Below are 19899 nucleotides of genomic sequence, written 5' to 3' on the forward strand. Positions count from 1 at the left end.
TTCTTAGTTTTGATTGTCCAAGTTCATTTTTACTAGTTGTAACAATTTTTTTCTCAAGGTAATCTCGATTTTGTTCCATATAGCTTGTTGATCAATTTGTTTTAATTCCCCTCAGAGGGTTGTCTATATCCCTTCTATGTATATCCCTTCTAGATATGTTTGAGTTAAAGCTCCCTACAACCATTGCATATATGAGAAGCTTTGGAGTGATTAGTGAAGAAGATGAGGAAGATATTGACCTTTGTTGCTGCCAAGTCCACATATTGATACTATATAATAGTTATATATAAGTGGCTTTCATAAATTGGCTAAATAGTTGCAAGAGAAATAATTATATTTTCCTATATTGAATTCTTTTTGTGCTTTGTTTAGATTGACTCATTATTTTAGAGATCTGATTGATAAGGATACTTTTTGAGATGTGTGGTAGAAACTCAATTTTGTTCATTTTTCTCTCTTCGGTATATTTTGAGAGTTTGAAAAAAATGGTCCCTTTAATAGCTTGTTTAATAAAATTTTCAATATGGGTAACAAGACTATCCCTCATAAAGTTACAAATTTTGTGAAAAACTCCAAGTTTTGGCAAGTACATTGAAAAACTCCAAGTTTTGGAAAATTTTGTGAAAAAACTCCAAATCGGGGGCTTGCTTTTTTAAATCCCCCAAATCGCACACCCTCAGCAACAACCAAAGTCCTGAATATCTTCAATAACTATAGTAGCATTAATCATCGGAGTGTCCCTCATGACAACCCACACCCAAGAAGTATCATGGGACTGGCATAAGTCTAGGAGGGGGTTAATCTTAACCCCATCAGAAAACAAAAGTAAATGGAGAAGCAAGGAATTTCCCAACAATGGGAAGGATTGAATTTTTGGTCCACATCAGAGAATGTAAGTTGGATAATGCGATCAATAAAAACCAAGAGTTGGGATCATTCTTGTGCAATTCGTAATAATTTTGTGGAGTAGAAAAGTCTTTGATTGGCTTGCCAATACTTACCCTTATTTTTGTGGTCCGTTTCCAAAGGAGAACTTGATGGGCATGCAATTCAATTGTGCTCCCCTTGCATGCCAAGCTCTTAACGTACAGTTGTTTCACTCATGTTGATGCTATCAAGAAGAAGTAGAATAGGAATAGAGGAAAATAAGCTTCTACTATTTACTCTTTCCTTCTATTTCCTTCTCTCAAATGGATATAGCAATAGAGGAAAGAAAGTAAAATAACAATACAGAAAAATAAGATTCTCCTTTTTGGTATATCACTCTTTTTCCTTCTCTCAAATGGATATAGAGACTTCAAGAGCACCAATGTCATACAAAAGAGGAAAGAAGAAGAAGATAAGAGGAATCAAAGCAAGAGAAGCTTCGCTCTTGTAGTTTCTCACGCTCACCTTTTATCACTCTTTCTCTTAAGCAATAGGTATGGTGGAAGAGAAAGCTTGAGCTAAAAAAATGCACACTCAAGGACACTTTCTATTCATTTTGCATTATTTTTGGATTTAGGGTTTCAGGAATTCACATACATGGTTGGGGAAGAAGAAGAAGTTTGAGAGCACATAGTACAAAGTGTAGTGTATTTAGTGATATCAATAGAGAAGATTTTCAAGGTTATGTATGCCCTAGAATGAATTGGCATATGTATGAGGCCAGATGAGAAAACACTCCTAAAGAGGGGAAAAAAGGCCATGATAATCCTAAATGTGTTCGTACACATCATTATCAAAACATGGTAATTACAAACCCCCCCTCTCCCTGAGGAGTGATATGATGAATAAGAGTTGGCACTCATAGATAGGAAAGTACTTTGTAAAAAGTTTTGAACTTCTCACAAGTCAAAGCCTTTTGAAAAGATCTGCAATATTATTTGTGTTGGCTAGTAGGCCAAGCCAATTCTGATGTTCAAAATAGACCCAAGAACCACAAATTGATACTCTATTACCCAAAATTATAATTGCACACAAGAAGAGAATAGAAAGAAAATGCACACAAGAAGAGAGTAGGAAGAAAAGAAAAAGTCAAACAGTAAGGCATGATACAAATTGGATGCAATCTTCCCCCCATAAATTGAGAGGGCTCTATTTAATGCATGTAATTATTAATATTATTGATCTTATGCCCAAAATATGATAATACATCCTTACTTTTTGCTCTTTCACTATGAGTGGCTGCCCTTTTTCTTAAATTTGTACAAACAATAAATTTTAACCTTAAGATTAAAAAACATGTAGTGATATTAAATATCTTGTGTATCTAGCGCACCCAAAATACATCTCAAAATTATATGCGCTTTGTCTTAGCAAGGTATAATGTTTTTCAATATTCAATATAATCATTTGCCCACCAAAAACACATGACACATTAATTCTTTGATCATCCACCTAGCATAATGCAACCAATGCTACACATTCATATATGCAACAAATCATGATCGTACAGTGAAGGAGTGTAAAAAAAAAAATCCATGTAAAGTATAAATCACCTATTTAATCAACCAAAATAATAATCATAGTGTTGCTCGAGGGGTAGAAAAGCAACTATCTTCAATTAACAAAACAAAGAAAAAGATCAATGATCATCCACATGCAAGTTTGCCTCATTCTACAGGTTGATACTAAGTCAATTGAGAAATGACAAAGAAATAAACCCCAATAAATAGAAATGAATAATTATGCTGCCTCATGTGATGAATCATCATAAGAATTAGCAAAGTAAGTGGCTATGGTATTGGGGGTTAAAGGCCACCTATGCCTAGCAACCTACATTTACTTGTACTTACCACTTGCACACTTGTACAGTGTAGATGGCGGACACCTATCACGATCACTTTGTTCTTTATTCTTTACATGACAATAGAAAAAGGAAAGGAATGTTACACATTGTGACTATTGGAATTCCCATATACTATCATGTTCTCTCTTGCTTAAATCTCTATAACTCTTGCTTATTTTTTGCTTCTGCTTGTGCTTCCACTCTTGCTTCACCTTTCAACTGGTATTAGAGTGGATGTTCAAGGAACTTCGCTGACATTGCATTCAGCCCACGAAGAGAGCTTGACTTACAATTTTCATGGCACCTCGATTTTCAATCCATTTGAGGTATGCATTGGCTTCCCTACCTTCAATACTTATACCACACTAGTTGAGAGCTTCCTTAGGTGAGCCTTATTGAGCACTTATTGAGCTAAGAAGTAGCCACTCTATCCATTTTTAAATGGATACAAAGCATGTTGCAAAAGTCTTGGATAACTATGGTAGCTTGATAACACTTTCATATTTTGGCCATAACTTTTGTAAACGATATCAATTTGAGGTGTTTTTTATAGCTCAGAACGAAGAGCTTAATGATAAATTATATATTTGAGAAATCATAGAGTTGATTTTTTGTAATTTTTAGTTCTCTGTTTTACATAAAAACAAAAAAATTTGGTTTGGATAGCAAGTATTCATAGCTAATGTCTATGTATTGAATGACTACATGCTAATCAAGTATGGGTTATGTTGATGCTTGGCATTGTTGTTTATACTTATTGAAGTAGTCTTGAACAACATACAAGTTTCAATCATGACAAGAAGTGAAATCATTCAGTATATTGATAGGTCCCCTGTAGATCTACATCAGTGAAAGATATCTACATCAGGGGGCATCTCCAAGCATCATATCAACCTATACTGTGTGTCAGGCCACCAAAAGTTGAAAACCTCACATTCAATGAGTATTACAAAAGCTACAACATTACCAAACACACAACTAGCCAAAACCTCACTAACACTGTGTAAGACATATATGATAATATCCTATAAAAGCATAAAAATTTGGTGAGGTTCACCAATTTTCACCCAAGCCACCAAATAGAAGGTTTCTTCTTCAACACATTTCTCCATCAAGTCCCTTTCAAATCAAAGAATGACTTGATAAGTGATCAAAATACACTATGATCATATTATATTGAATTCAAACATCAAGGCCTCATAGCAACTGAGGAAGACCTTGTGATGTACATCAATGAGTACACACAATGAAATTTGTTCACATCAAATCAAACACACTAGCTAATAAATATGATCATCTAAAAAATCCCATTCATCAAAGACAACCCATTAACATGCACTACCTATCCACAACCAACAAAGCAAAGTCTCACCATGGCCTCTTTACGAGTGAAAATGTTGCAACTCAAAAAAGAGTCCATGGCAATAGCTAAAAGTGCTCTAATAACATAGAAAAAAGCAATACATAACTACCTAATCAATGCAACATATAGCCTACTCATCATCAACGAAATCCCAGGCAACGAAAAAATCTTTCTTATACACTACTACACCCGTAACCTCATTTCCACAAACAAGAGCGTCCTGTTAACAACAAGCACATGAGTAACTATAGCTAGATTGTGCAATCTTTCCATTATCAATTCAAAAAACTAGTATGTGCGCAATGATATCCACTATCACTATGGGGATGTGCGCAATGATATCCACTATCACTATGGGAAACAAACGAATGGGTCATTGCCATAACAAAGTGCAATATTCCAACAATGTCACAATACATCATCTGCATACTAGCAATATGGAAAACATTTACACACCTTGTACACATCACTAGGCAAACACGTGACCCACCCTTCCAACAATTCTTGCAAACAATTAGGCATCGACATCCAACAAAACAAGAGATCCAAGAATGTGTGCAACAATGCATTATCATGAGACATACATCATGCACTTTGTGGACCCAAAAACTACAATCATATGTACACATAAAGAGAATGTGTATAACTACAACAAGCAACTTCTTAACAAACACTACACCCAAGATGAAATCTACCCTATGCAAGCTCAAACCAATGCAAACAATGAACCAACACTACAAAATTCGCTAACAAATAAAAGTCTTCATGAGAGTGAGGAGATAGCAATCACGACAAGAGCAATGACAACTGAAAATATACAAGTAACAACTCACACCATGAATCAACAACTGACCCTACGACAAAGCAAACACCAATGCAAAGCACTCCACTCTAAGTGGTTCCATAAGTCAACATTCTCACTAACACTGGCATATGCAATGGTTAGACACAAATCACAAGGAGCCACAATATCCCAAAAAGCTCTTCTTCACATTAGAAATGCATTTGCTCTAAGACTTGCATATATCATGCTCTCAAGAGAGACAAAAAGAAAGAACTTGCAAATTGTTGGTGCACCAGATCCATCAACTTTCACCCCAATGCTAACCATGGCACTCTAAATCAAAAATAACAAAAGCACGCTACTTCACATACATAAAACACACAAGTATAAGAACCCTTTTTTAAAATAAAAACACTTCTAGTACATTGAGAGAAAACCCAAATAAAAAGACACATTTCATGCTCTGTACTTTTAGCATATTGTTTATCTTATTCTTATTTTATTTTACACATACATATCTTCTTTTGGCATTCTTTTAAAATAACAATTCTAGTACTTGAAAAAAAAATGTCACACTTTATGCTTTGTATTTTTAGCATATCGATTAGCTTCTTCTTTTTATCAATAATAAGTTTCATTTCTTTCAATACTAAGTTCCTAATTCACACTTACACAAATCACAAGTACAAAATACTTTTTGAAAAACATAGCTTCCAATACATTTAAAAAAAAACCAAATCAAGTGTCACATTTCATCCTATGTATTTTTAGCTTATTGTTTAACTTCTTGTTATTTTATCTTACCTATACTAATTTCTTCTTTTTGGTATTCTAACTAGATAATATCTAAATAGAACAACATGAATGTAAATGAGATGCACCCAACTTTTAGACAATTACCTACAAATGAAAACATGATCTCACTAAGATGAGTTACGCTCAACTTACAAAGAAATGCCTACAAAATAAAATATAAATCCAAATTATGTGACACACATACTTGAAACATTTGCATGCAATTCAACAACAACTAACATATCTTCAATCGATTTTCTACTTGAGTTTTCTAGCTTGACATTGTAAATAACAAGAGCTTGTGTATTGAGAATAACAAAGAACCAACAAAGTTACATCATCAATGCTATCTGACCACTCACCAAATGCAAATGGCAAACAATGTCAGATAATGACCACAAGCATACATCAATGGTTTTGATAATATGAACGAGCACCAAAGATTCATGGACATGTGCAATGTCACCTTCACAAAAAACTATCAAGGAGAGCAATATAGATTGGACAATGGTAATTCTCTCCATAATGCTATAAGAAATTCTCATCACTCTAAAAGAAATGTTAGACAAGCTCAAAATTAAATATGAGCACTTGAAGCTGCTCCACTACAAACCATTGTTGCATAGGCACTGTTCGATGAGAAAATCAAGGTATCTCTATTTACATAATAAAATTCCTCCACTATGAATACAATGTTTCTCTTAGACACCTAGTAGTAGCAACAAGAGATCAAGCAAACATCACACTAAGCAAATTTATGAAAGCAAGCAATCACACATATACACATCATAGACCAATTAACACTATTAAGGAAATAGCATTCCTATTCAATAGGCCATTCTATAATGAATTTTATCGACAGCTCAATGATCTATTTACAAATCCACCCATAAGAGAACGTAAGCTCACAAAAACTCTTGATGTAAAAATAATAAAACTAACTCGTACAATGGAAAAACAAAACAACTCTAATAATAACAACATTATATGTAGAAGTGTAGATAGAGGATATGCCTTGCTAGTCCAACCAACTTCGAGCTACTAAAGAAGTTCCCCAACCAGCACAAATAGTAGTACCTCAACAAGGATAGCACTAATCAATCCAACACGCCCATGAACAAAGCTCAAGAACCAATGCCAAAGCAACAACAACAAAGGGAAACACGGCTAGGCATTAGGTATATAACATAACCTTGGAAGCATTTGAAGCACCTACCATAATGTTTCCCAAAGAAAGATGATACATGTTGTTGCAATAACAACAAATCAGATCCAAAACCAAGCAAAAAAGTGTGCAATAGGAGTAAGACTGAGCCAATACGCTATTGACCACAAGAGGAAGTAGTATAGTGCTAAATATATGTGTTTGCGCTCAAAGAAACTGCTTAAAACTAATTTTTAATGTGGTTTTCCATAAAATTACAATGAATAAATATCTAACTATAGGTAAAGATGCAAAAGAATAAGCTCCCACTATTAGAAAAAGTAGCAACAAGGATGTACAATGCAACTAGCAGTGTAGAGGCAGAGCATGAACCATCGAGAACCAAAGACTGTCAAAGCATCAAAGGTATTACGTACATAGATGCATACCAATCATGTATCCACCACTGATAACCCATTGACATCAAGTGGTATAAGGTGCCCAAATCAAAGGCAAATCATCCCAATAGTCATCACAAACCTCTACATTTGTGACAATATATGCATTAACCAATAGAGCATAAGAGAGTCTCCTAGTATCTCAAATGAACCAAGATCTATGCAAAAAATACCAAGTACTCCCATTGGAGCAAATCCAATGTATCAAATGAAGCTCAATGTATAGAGCTCATAGCATCTAGGTGCCCAAAACACATCATGCATACATTCGAGAGCATATATCTTCAATAATCTTCAAACCTGCAAGTGGAAATCATTGGAATGAATGGCCATTGCCCAAATCCAACCAACGAGCTCAAATCCAAGGTATAGATCTCAACATAATCATATCTTGGTATAAACAACAATGCTAAGCATCAACACAACCATGTAGCATACCTCAATAGCATGCAGGTATTCAATGCATAGACATTAACTATAAATGCATTTGTTTAAACCAGAATTGTTATGTTCTATATAAAACAAAGAACTAAAAACTACACAAAATAAACTATGTGATTGCTCAAATCTGTATTTCTTGTTGTGCTCTTCGTTTTCTATAGAACACCTCGATCGATATCATATGCAAAAGTTATGGCCAAATACGAAGTATTGTCAAGCTGTCATAACTATCCATGACTTCCACAGCATGCTTAGTATCCACTCAAAATGGATAGAATGGTTGCTTTTCAACTTAGTAAGCACTTAACAAGGCTTAGGTAAGCATTGGGAAGCTCCTCAACTAGCTTAGAACACATGTTGAAGAAAGGGAACCCAATGCATACCTCAAATGGACTATAAGTTGTAAGTCAAGCTCTCTTTCGGCACATTGAATGCAATATCAGTGAAGCTACTTGAATGCCCATTCTGATACTAGTTGAAAGGTGGAGCAAGAGTGGAAGCATAAGCAAAAACAAGAGCTATGGAGGTTCAAGCAAGAGAGAGCAATATGGTATGTGGAAACTCCAACAGTCACAATGTGTGATCTGCTTTCCCTTATTCTATGGTTATGTAAAGAATAAAGAATAAAGTGACAGTAAGTTATGGGTAGCTACCGCCTGTAATCTACATGTGTGCGAATAGTAAGTACAAGTAATGTAGGTGGCTAGGCACAGGTGGTTGTTAACCCCCAATATTATTCACTGATACTTTGTAAATTTCACTTCACTTTAAAATATGCTCACTAAATCAACAATTACCGCAAAAGTTTCAATATATGTCATGAATATAAATAACCCAAGAATAACATAAAACATGAAAAATTTCCTATATCATACTGTATACATTCTTCATTAAAAAACAACTTTAAGTTTCTCAGCATATACACAACTCACATATATGACTATAAACTAACTTCACTCACAATCTTCATAATATTGCTTCCATATTCTCTATCCACTAGAAACTATCCAATTCAACAAAACATATAGCTTCATCATTATATTATGAAATAAACACAAAGATCCTCCCCCAAAAAACCACCCTAAGATTTGCTTAATTGCATGTGTCTCACTAGTTGCTCTTTCTATAACTAACTCCTACTTCTCTAAAATCTATATAATATCTAATATTCTAGAGAATATGCTTGGGGCTCATCCAAATAAGAATTTCTAGCATTACAATTAAAAAACATATAGTAATATAAAATGCCTTGCACATTTAGCACATAGAGAATACATCTCAAAATAATTATCATTGCTCCATCTAGTGCTTGATTGGAAAGGTATAAAATTTTCCAATCTCCAATCTAATCATTTGTCTACCAAAAACATGAGATATATTAATTCATTGATTGTCCACCCAGCTTGATATGAGGGTGCTACATGTTTACATGTGCAACAAGTCATGATCATGTGGATTATAAATAAAAATCCACTTAGAAGATGAATCACTTATTTAATCAATCAAAATAGCCCAAGGTGTGGAGTGTCACTTAATACTAAAAGATATGATTCATTGCCTACTAATGCTTGATGCCTCGATTATGCATAAACTTGTTCATTTGTGATGCTACGAGATGAATGTCAAGCCTCATGATCTATACACAAGTTAAGCATCCAAAGGCTCCTCAAGCAAGTCATCTCAACCCTTGGCCTCTTTCTCAAGTCTGGTCACCTCATTTTCACATCCTTGTGGCTCTTTTGACCTCCTTTTGATGAATGGACTTGCTTACAAATCTTCATCAATTCTTGCAAGCCTTATATGCATATTATGAATAGAAATAGAAACATAAGATTTAATTCTAAGAAATATCATATTTTACATGAGAGTGAGCCTGGCTCTCACTCTTTAATAAAAATACAGAGGATTAAATGGTGACTACTTGTTTGAATTAAAGTTCTCGTTTCTTGCTTGTGGACTTGTGCTTGTGTTGCCTCTTCCCCTAGTTCATTGAATGGTCTTCTTTGACTCCTTTGACCAAACTTTGATTACTTTGACCAACATTTGAGTTGACTTTTTTCCAAAAATTTGTACCCTTCTATAACATTCTCTGTTTGGGATTCACACAAACGTGTGTGCAGCACTCACACACGCGCGCGCGCGCACACACACACACATACACACACAGAGAAAAGAAAGAAAGAAAGAAAGAAAGTTATATTAACATCTTCTAAAGACCAAAACTGGCCTATGAGACAAACTGTGATACAACTGATGAGGTCCAACTATCCAAAATAAAAGTGCTGAATGAAAAGCTAAAAACTGGAAACTGAAAATACGGTGCTGTGAGTGTGATAAGTGTCGTGTATGTGTATGTGCGTATATAGCTCTGGTACTCCAGATAATGGCTACAAAAGGGGAATAAATGTCGGCTGTGATAGGGGAACAACTGTCGGCTGTGATAAAGTGGTGCGATGTGTATATGTAATAGATGTAGGGAGATATACTATCCTGGGATGTAGTAGCAGTCGTCGAAGTCGCTAATAGCAGGTGATCCCTCCTGGATGCAGGATGTGGTACATCGGCGGTGGAGAAAGAGTAAACTGGAGATCTGAGATCCAATGTGTCGAGTGTCATTGGATCTCAGTCTGCTGTCGATGTAGATCAAGAATCCTCCGAATCTCCTGTCGGTGTGGCTGTGGGGTCCGAAACCCACGGATCCTTGTGCGGCATCGGGTACGCTGGTCCTCAGCCTGCTGGAGTGTGAGCCCGGAGGTCTGGCTTGAGGCTCGTACAGTAGCTCTCACTCTGTCTGTCTGAAAGAACTGTGTAATAGTCGTCTGGGTGGGCCCCTCTCTGACTGGGACCCGCTGTGTGCTCTGCTCTCTGATGTGCCATGCCTCTCCCAGAAAATGGCCAAATGATCTCTGATCCATATCAGTCATACATCCCTGAAGTGAGCTGCTCAATGTGTATCTAGATCTCAACTCTGAGTATGCCGGGCATCTGAGAACAAAATGCTCCTCATTCTCCACCTCTGATCTGCAAAGGGGGCATATCCTCTCCTCCCGCGGGATGCCACTGGCTCTGCCACTCTCAATCATAAGCTGATGTGATGATACCCTGAGCTGTCCAATAAGAACTCTCAATCGATGTGGCATATAGATCTGCATATATCTCGAAATCTCTATGAATCCCTGCTCTGATATCCTCAAGAACTGTGTATAATAATGTGCCATCTTCGATGGCAGTGGCTGTGCAGGGCTGACCCATGTCCTCTGTATATAAATATGCCATATCTCCTGTCTGATGACTCTGTTCCTCTCAGAGAGAGAGAGGGTGTAAGTGGGAGCCTGAGTATCATATAGAAGAGGTGGGAGTCTATCAATGTCCAGCCCATGTCTGTCAAACCAAGCTCTAGTCTGTGCATACCATGATGTGGTATCCCCCGCTCGAGCCATCTCCTGAGATGCCATATATGCTCTGTATGCAATGCGATCTCTGTCCATATCCTGAAATCTGTGTAGGAAGCAGACTGTCTGAAATAATGCCTCGACTAGCATGGGCGGTGTGGCAAGCTCTACTCGCACAATGTCATGTGGGACTGAGGCCTTGCTGCGAATCAATCTAGATATCATGATCACCTGAGGTCTCTCCATCAATGTCCATACATAATCGGCAAGGCATGGCCCCCATATAGCTGCTCCATACATCAGTGCTGGAGTGACTAGAGTATCAAAGAGCCACCCCTTGGTGCGGGGCTCCTGGAAATGTGCCTGATGACACTGTCGCTCCATAAGAGCCAATGCTGAGTATCCTCTAGTGAGGCGGTCACGAGCTGCCTGTGTCATCGAGAAAGTCCCTGAAGCTGCTGTAAAGGTGACTCCCAAATATACATATGATCCAGTGACCTCAATACTCCCTCCTGCTGCCATGAAAATGCTCTGTCTGCGTATCTGAGCTGATGTATGGAATATAAGAACCTTGGTTTTACCAAGGTTCACTGTCATGCCTCTCTGTATGCAAAAGTCATCCAATGCTAATAAATACTGATGTAATCCCTGAGCTGAGTCTGAGACCAACACAATGTCGTCTGCATATAGTAAGATATGAACTGTGGCTCCACTGAGATCTATATCTCCACCGGCTCGCTGTTGAATAAACTCTGCTATCTCATCAATGTATAGCCCAAGTAGAGTCGGTGAGAGTGGGCATCCTTGTTTCACACCAATGGTGCTCACAAGGGGATCTGATATACCTCCCGGAATTTACATTTGACTCTGCCAATAACCCGCTCATATAGTGCATAAATACCCCACATCATGTCATCATCCACCCCCAGATCAAGTAGGCGTCTGAAAAGCCTTTCTCTCGGAACCGTGTCAAAGGCTTTGTGGAAATCCACAAAGCAACAGTACAATCTCTGTTTCTTCACTCGTGTCTGGTCGATCAGACAATGGAGAGTGAAGATGTGGTCTATGGTAGAAAATGCCCGTCTGAACCCTGCCTATCTAGGTGTGCGCATGCACTCTCTCTCTGCCAGCGTGCTGAGCTCCTCCTCCATCACCGTGCCATAAAGTTTGGCCAAAACTGGCCCAATCATGATGGTCCTATATGTGTTAGGATCCATAGGATCCCCTAACTTGTGGATAGGTACAATGGTGTGCTCTGTCCACGAGTCAGGGAACCCCTCAGACAATGCATGGTTGAAGAGGTGAGCAATGAGTGGAGCCAATGTGTCTCTGCCATATATAATATGCTCTGCCTGAAGATCAAACTGGTCTCGAGCGCGGCCATGTTGTAACCGTGAGATAGCATGTTTCACCATACTAGTGGTGAAAAAGGATGAAATACCCGGTCTCGGTGTACATGGTGTGGGTATCAGCAGCTGTGCGGGTACATGATATAAACTCTGTGCGTATCCGTGCCATACTGCAGGGTCATGTATCGGTGTGGGTGAGCGTGGTTCTCAGATCTACCTCCATGCCTCTGCACAATCTCTGATCATAAGAAGGTGGTATATATCCCAATATCTCTCCTCCTCCCATTCTCGCTTTTTACGGCGGGTCAAGCGATGCATGCGTCTCTGCACCTGTCTGTGTGTGATCTCTCCTCTGGCCTCCAAATCGCGTAGTTGTCGACGTAGAGTATGTATTCTTAGCACTCGAGTAAAAAAACTTTCCATAAGAAAATTTATCAAATTGCGAGATAAGATTAGAAACAAGTTGGTCCTTGGCACTATCTTAGCCACAACAAACGTAATTAATATTGTGTGTGTGTGTGTGTGTGTGTGTGTGCACGCGCGCACATTAAAGAACAAAATATCCAATTTAGTACTTTTACCATATTAATGTATTATACATATCATGTTTCAAAATGGAAAAAGTCTCATACTCAAGAAAGGAAATAAATGTATCATTGAAGAGAGTTGAGGAACCACAAAATGCTTGTACTTGTTGATAGCTTGTGATGACAAAATGGCACAATAATACAAGCAATGCACAAGGCACAATATTCATGAAAATGATGATATGGTGTGAATTCATGAAATAATCAAATATCTTAAGATAAGACAATCATAATACATCCAAAGAAAACTACATCAATTTCTTGAATAACCCTATTGAAACGATCGACTGAGTGAACACCATAACCTTGTTTGTACGTTTTAAATAATTACTTCCAAGTACAAGAGTAGAAAAAAAAGGTATACAATGTACTAGTTAACATTGAGCAAGACATGGAGACACATGGAACAATGAAAAACATATTCCAAGTATATTATGCTAATGTATCATCTCATATTTATTATGAATAAAATTATTCTTACTTGTGATTGTTATCATCTATATCTATATTCTATATATTATTGAGAAGTTTGCCCTGGGGATGCCAAACCAACTAGAAGGCTCCCAAACGTATGTGGCACAAGGAGGAGAAGTTTGGCATTCAAGAAATAAAGAGGGCTTTTTCTTGAAGGGCAAGTGGGGGTTATATTTATTTTCTCTCGTCACACACACACACACACACACACACACACACTCTCTCTCTCTCTCTCTCTCTCTCTCCTTAGAGAGAGATAGATTTCTTTTTTAATTAAACATATGAAATGATATTATATTTTAATGGTTGAATATGTGCATGGAATGCATACATACTCTAAAAACATCCACAAATACACATACCCTATGAAACAAGTGTTGATTTTCCTTTTTTATTGAACATATGAGATGAGAATATAATTTTAATGGTGGGGCTGAACGTGTTCATGCAATGCATATGTGCTCTGCAACAGTACACAAATGCACATAGATGATAAAAACACATGAAGAATGCATGACGCATACACATGTATACATGCACACATATGTGCAAACGTTTAAACACGTGTATGCATACATACACATATGTATATGTATACATGCTCATACACATTGCATAGAGAGAGAGAGAGAGTAGAGGAGAGAGAATGGATACACAACTATAAAACACACATTTACAAACAGACATGAGTACATCCACACACAGATATATACATATACGTTGAGAAAAAGAAAAATGACGAGAGGGAGAGAGAGAACATGTATTTACAAGACAATACAAATAGACATACATGTATTAAACACACATATACATAATACACACTAATACACACACACAAACATAGCATAATAGGAAACACAAGAAGAGATAAAAAGAAAAAAAAGTATATGTGTGTGAAACAATGTACATAAGGTACTAGTTAACATTGAATAAGACCTAGAGACACGTGAAACAATGAAAAACATATTCCGACTATATCACATCAATGTATCACCTCATATTTATTGTGAACACAATTGTTCTTACTTAAAGTTATCATTATAATATGATATTGACCTTCTTTGTAAGCTGCTTGTAATCTCATTGCATTTATCATGCTCAACAAAGGGAAACTTACTATTATTGCAAATATATTTATTTTATGTATGAATTAGAGGCTTTGGCATTAGTGATAATTGTTCGCATCTTTTGCACTTGTAAGGCACTTATGGACTTTGTGATCCTAGATACTTCATGTGCTTATAGAATCCTTATGAAAAATGCATAGTACCCATTCAAATATTAATTTCTACATAAGAGAATTTATGGGTAGCAAAAATTTTCCTCTGCACTTGCATTTTAATGAGTTTTTTATTGCATAGACTACGCATGAAAAAATGTAACCCCAATCAAGTGTGTTATTTTTATCCTTGAGTGGCAACTCAATTGGTAATGACATTTTGTGCATTACATGTGTTTTATGGTTGGTTAAGGGGGGGGGGGGGGGGTGGGTGGGTTTACTTTCATTGATTTGTGAGTTTAACCCAAAATGGGTGTTGGCCTTCGGGCATTGAGGTCCCAACCAATAATCAAATAAAGATGAAAGGCTATGCATTACAAAAGATACAATATTCTATAGATGAGACTTGAGTTGGCTACAATGGATGGTGTGGTAATGTTGTTATAAACATGCCTGTCTTGCACATTAATGTACATTTTAGTATATTTTTAAGGGCATAAACAAATAAGCAAGCCACATAGCTACTATAAATATGAACTTGTTATAGCTATGATATCATGCAAAAAGTCTTATGATATCCTTTTCATGAATGCATATTGCATACTCGATCATAAGAATTGATTTCTTTCGATTGAAGGATCATAGATGTCTATGATTCAGTTTGTGCATTAATGTGTCTCTTAAACCTTTTTAATGACATAAACAACTAAATCAGTCACAAATCCACTTTAACCATATTAATGTCTTTCATGGGATGCTTGTTAAATACTTGGCTACACAAATTAATTTATCAATGAAGCAAGTGGAGCAACCATAAAATGCTTGTTATTATCAATAGCTTTTGATGTCAAACTGACAAATCCACCAAATATAAGTATGTAGGATGAAAATGATCTACAAGGTGCAAATTTGTAGATTGATCAATCCTTTTAAGATAAGCATAGTGTCCCCACGCATAATCACGAATTCATTTTTTCAACGTGCAAGCATGTACATAAATCGTACATATTTAAACACATGCTTATGGCTTTCTAGACAAAAAGCCATTTTGATTGTTTAAAAACTAATAAACATTGGCAAATTGTTGACCTCTAAAGGTCATTTATGTACGATTGAATACTACTATCATGCACATATCATATTCTACACAATTCAATCTCTCGATGACAAAGGTCTAACTACATAAGTGTTACTTGCATGTCTTCTACTATCTCTTGAAACTATGGGATGTTACGAGGCTTTGATGGATAAGTCTTGTTCACAATAAACTCAAGTGGTGATAGCTTGAAGTTTGCAAACAATTATACAAACCTAGACATTGATGCAAAGCTTGAAGTCATTGGTTTAAGTTTATGGAGATTCATTACAAGTTTTAAGATGAATACACTGAGCTTGCAATTTTAAATTAACATTTGACATAGTCATACGATCCTAGATATTAAGTCCTCCTTTGACCACACAACTAAAGTAATGATTAGTGTTTTCATTCAAGGCAAAGGATAATGTTTTGTAATCCATCTAGAAATTCACGGCACATGTTAAGTTCTCTTATAAGAAAGCAATATTACTTCACAAATTCTTGAAGAAAAAACCCAAAGCTCTTTGATTTGCTTCAAATCTTGAATCTTAGCTCATTTCATAAAGCATGCATAACATTTACTTAAAGACGACTTTCAATAAACTACTACTTGTTGTTACTGAAAATTGGAAGTTTTGTCATATTCTTAAGCTATCAAAAAATTGGTGATTGATGATTTGGGAAATCGTTGATAGGCAAAGGCATTAGAAAACATTATCATGGGTGGTTTAGAACATTAACATCGCTGCCACCACAAACATCATCATGAATGAGTTAGGACACTTGTAGCATCGTCACTACATTGAAAAAAAGTAAAGGATGTTATATTTGGAGGGCTTTCACACAGGGGCATAGTTAAAAGTTTACATCGATTTAAGAAACCAAGCTTCAAAGATGAAAGTAAATATCTTGTGGATATAGTTCGACAAATTATGCAGTTTTTGCTTGTTGGAATGGAACAACACTCAAACTTCTCCTTTGACCACGCTTGCATGCGAAAGGCTTCTTAGCTCATGTAGAGAGTTTCAAATCAACTGAACTTCAGGCTAGTTTGAGAACTTTGTGAGCTATTCATCCCTTATGGAGGAATATAAATGTTTATTTTCACTTAGTGTAATGTTACCTCATCAAAGAAAAGACTGAAGGGAAGAGGTATGCAGTCATTTGACCAAGTGGCAATTCTTTCTCTCTCTCAAACTTGTGGGCTTGTTTATCCCCTATGGAGGCATACAAATCTCTCTCTCTCTCTCAAACTTATGGGCTTATTTATCCCGGATGGAGGGATATAATATTTATCGCTACTTAACTAATGTTAGTGAATATGAATAGCAAGTTACGCTCTGAGAGAAGAGATTGAAGTGAAGTGGGTAATTGCGCATTTGACTGTGACCATGTGCCAATTCTCTCTCTCTCTCTCTCTCTCTCTCAAAATAGTCTAATGAGAGGCTTATCAATGACTGTTTTGTCCTTCTATGTTTCCTTCTAATTCTAAGCTGTGTTAGAAAAGTTGTTTTCGTGCTCGACTTACATGTCAAAAAGAAAACACGCGCACACACTCGCGCAGAGAGAGAGAGAGAGAGAGAGAGAGAGAGAGAGAGAGTGCAGCACCATACCGTCGAATCTCATGAGCCTGCCCGCCGTCCGCACTGATTGAGACAAAGGAAGAAGTCCATTGTTCTGTTCTCACATAAAAACCCGCCTTTTGTTATTATCAGCTCAGGAGATAACAGCAAAGATAGAGACAGAGACACTTATCCCCTGTTTCCCCATTCTGCATTTCCCATGGGCACATTCTGGGCCTGCTCGATTGCTTCTTGAATTGGATGGGCCCTGCTCCAATCGGCCTTGGCAGCGCATATTCTCACGTGGGTCGTGACCGATCGCCTCTTTCCCCACTTGGGTCCTGCTTCATCACACGGATGGTCAGCTGGGGTTGGCTTCATCAGTTTAGGGATGCTGGTCTTTGCATCGGTTTTGGCCTCCTTGCTGGTTGGATTGGCTCGGCTTGGCTCTTCTCCATCATAAGGTAAGCTTACAACTCAGGTGTGGCTTTTAGCCTTTTTGTTGTTCACCTGGTTCTTCTTTACTTGAATGTGTTGATCCCAGAGCGGGCTGTGAATCTCCATTCACAAGAAGTTTAAGGACAAATTCCCACTGTAATTCCCACATTATGATTTACAACAACATCACGAGGTTCTGTGAGGGAGGCACTGCATATGGGGCTGTGAGCTCCCCGCCTCCAACCGCACCAAGCTAAATATGCAGTGCTTCTCAAGCTGGAGCTCATGATGTTGAACACTACAGGGAAAGACGAGGGAAAAAAGCCCCTTATCCTACATAGGAAGTGGGGGCCGGCAGCCCTTTGCCCCCAACTGCACCTAGCTAGGTATGTGATCCCTCCCTTTAGCAGAAGCTCATGATGTTGAACACTATAGGGAAAGACAAGGGAAAAGATCCCCTTTTCCCACATGGGAAGAAGACAAAAACTTCTTGTGATTGCATTCCTAAGCTGGCATTACAAGGAGATGACCTACTTTAAGCAATGGTGAGAGGCAGAGTGCTGTAATGCTTGCACTTTTACGAGACTTCTATGGACGAGCTGTGGATTAGCTGGTACTAGCTTTCAGCTGCTCATTGCATCCTTGAAGATATTGTAAATTGGCAGCTTGGGATGTAGATCTCAAGATGCATATGTCTCAACAAGCGATTCCTACGCTTGCAGACATTGGTTGCTGCTGTTCTTGTTGACCAGGCACATGGGCAGACTCCCTGCTGTGAAGGATTGTACAGTGGAGGTCTGAGAGGTACACGGGCCTTGCAATATTTTGCCGCACCAGGATGATGTATCTATAGTATTCCTGCTGCCTGCAAATGGTAACCTTATATCTGTGAAGTTTCTGCAGCTAAAACAACAGGCATTTTTTCCCAACTTGGAACCTATACTCTGTGCCAGGGAACAAAGTGCCAAAGTAAAGGCAATAACTCCTGCATAGGATCTTCTAGTTTATTAGGCATAGAGAGATGTAAGGTGTTAATGTGCAGTTGGTCTGCATTAAACACAGTCGACTGCTGCAGCATTCCACGGGGCTGGTCTGGCCAGTCTGCCTGCTGCCTCTGCCGACTGTCCAACCTGCTGCCCATTGCGCATTCCTGCCCAAGTGTTCGTGCTGGAGGTGTCAATCCTCTAACAGATGTGGCATACATGAGCTAATTTGTACTTTATACATCTATGGCTTTGCTTGTGGAATATATTGTAGTTTTCGATCGAGTTTTCTAGGCTGTCGAGCTAACAAGACATGCTGAAACTTGGTGCAAGGCAGAAAACAACCTTGTTTGGGTTCCTAGGCTGAACATAGTGGATGAAGACATTGGAACTAGACCAAGTGTTGGAAATTTGGAGAGAGAGAGAGAGAGAGAGAGAGAGAGAGAGAGAGAGCATGCAAACAAAAGACAATGAGTTAGAGTGGGCAATAGTCCCATACTGAAAAGATGCAAGTACTAGAATGATAGAATGAAAGTATAGAATGAAAGTACAATAGGTCTAAAGTAAGTTAGACCTAGCCCTAATTCAACTAGAGTTAAACTAACTTTAGAAGTAGTGACACAACACATTAACGTAGTTGTGTTTGCACCACACATTAAAACATTGGGGATTGCCTAGAATTGACCAATTCCAACATCCCCTACAATGCCAATGTGATGATGTACAAGGATTCAAGGACCGAATCAATCACCAAAGGGTAGTAAGCTCAAGGATTTTTGAAATTCGTCAAACTCCTGATGTTTTGAAATTCATCAAACTTCTTATGTGACCATGCCTTGGTGAAAATGTCTGCAATATTCTCATGTGGAAGTGTAAATCATGTTGATATCCCTTGTATGTGATTTCTCTCTAACATTGTGATAATGTATCTCAATGTGGTTCATATGAATATGAAATACTAGACTTTGTACTGTTGCAATAGTACTTTGATTGTCAGAAAGAATAGGAGTGGGTCTGTCCAAATGAACATGAAGATTAGCCAATACACAGTATAACCTAATA

General features: G+C 37.6%; 1 protein-coding gene across 2 annotated transcripts in view; it reads left to right on the forward strand.

Moving 5' to 3' along the window:
* The first annotated feature begins 17345 nt into the window (after positions 1-17345).
* LOC148022572 (uncharacterized) overlaps positions 17346-19899 on the forward strand; it is a 77817-nt gene continuing 75263 nt past the window's right edge. Inside the window, exon 1 of one of the 2 annotated variants that reach the window (XM_087695519.1) lies at positions 17346-17880. The gene's annotated coding sequence lies outside the window, so the exon portion shown is untranslated. The remainder of the gene's footprint in view (positions 17881-19899) is intronic. The other variant, XM_087695520.1, reaches the window with a different exon arrangement.

The sequence above is a fragment of the Lygodium microphyllum genome, chromosome 16 (assembly GCF_053477565.2).
Source record: "Lygodium microphyllum isolate KBCC chromosome 16, Lygodium_microphyllum_v1.1.10, whole genome shotgun sequence".
NCBI lineage: Eukaryota > Viridiplantae > Streptophyta > Polypodiopsida > Schizaeales > Lygodiaceae > Lygodium > Lygodium microphyllum.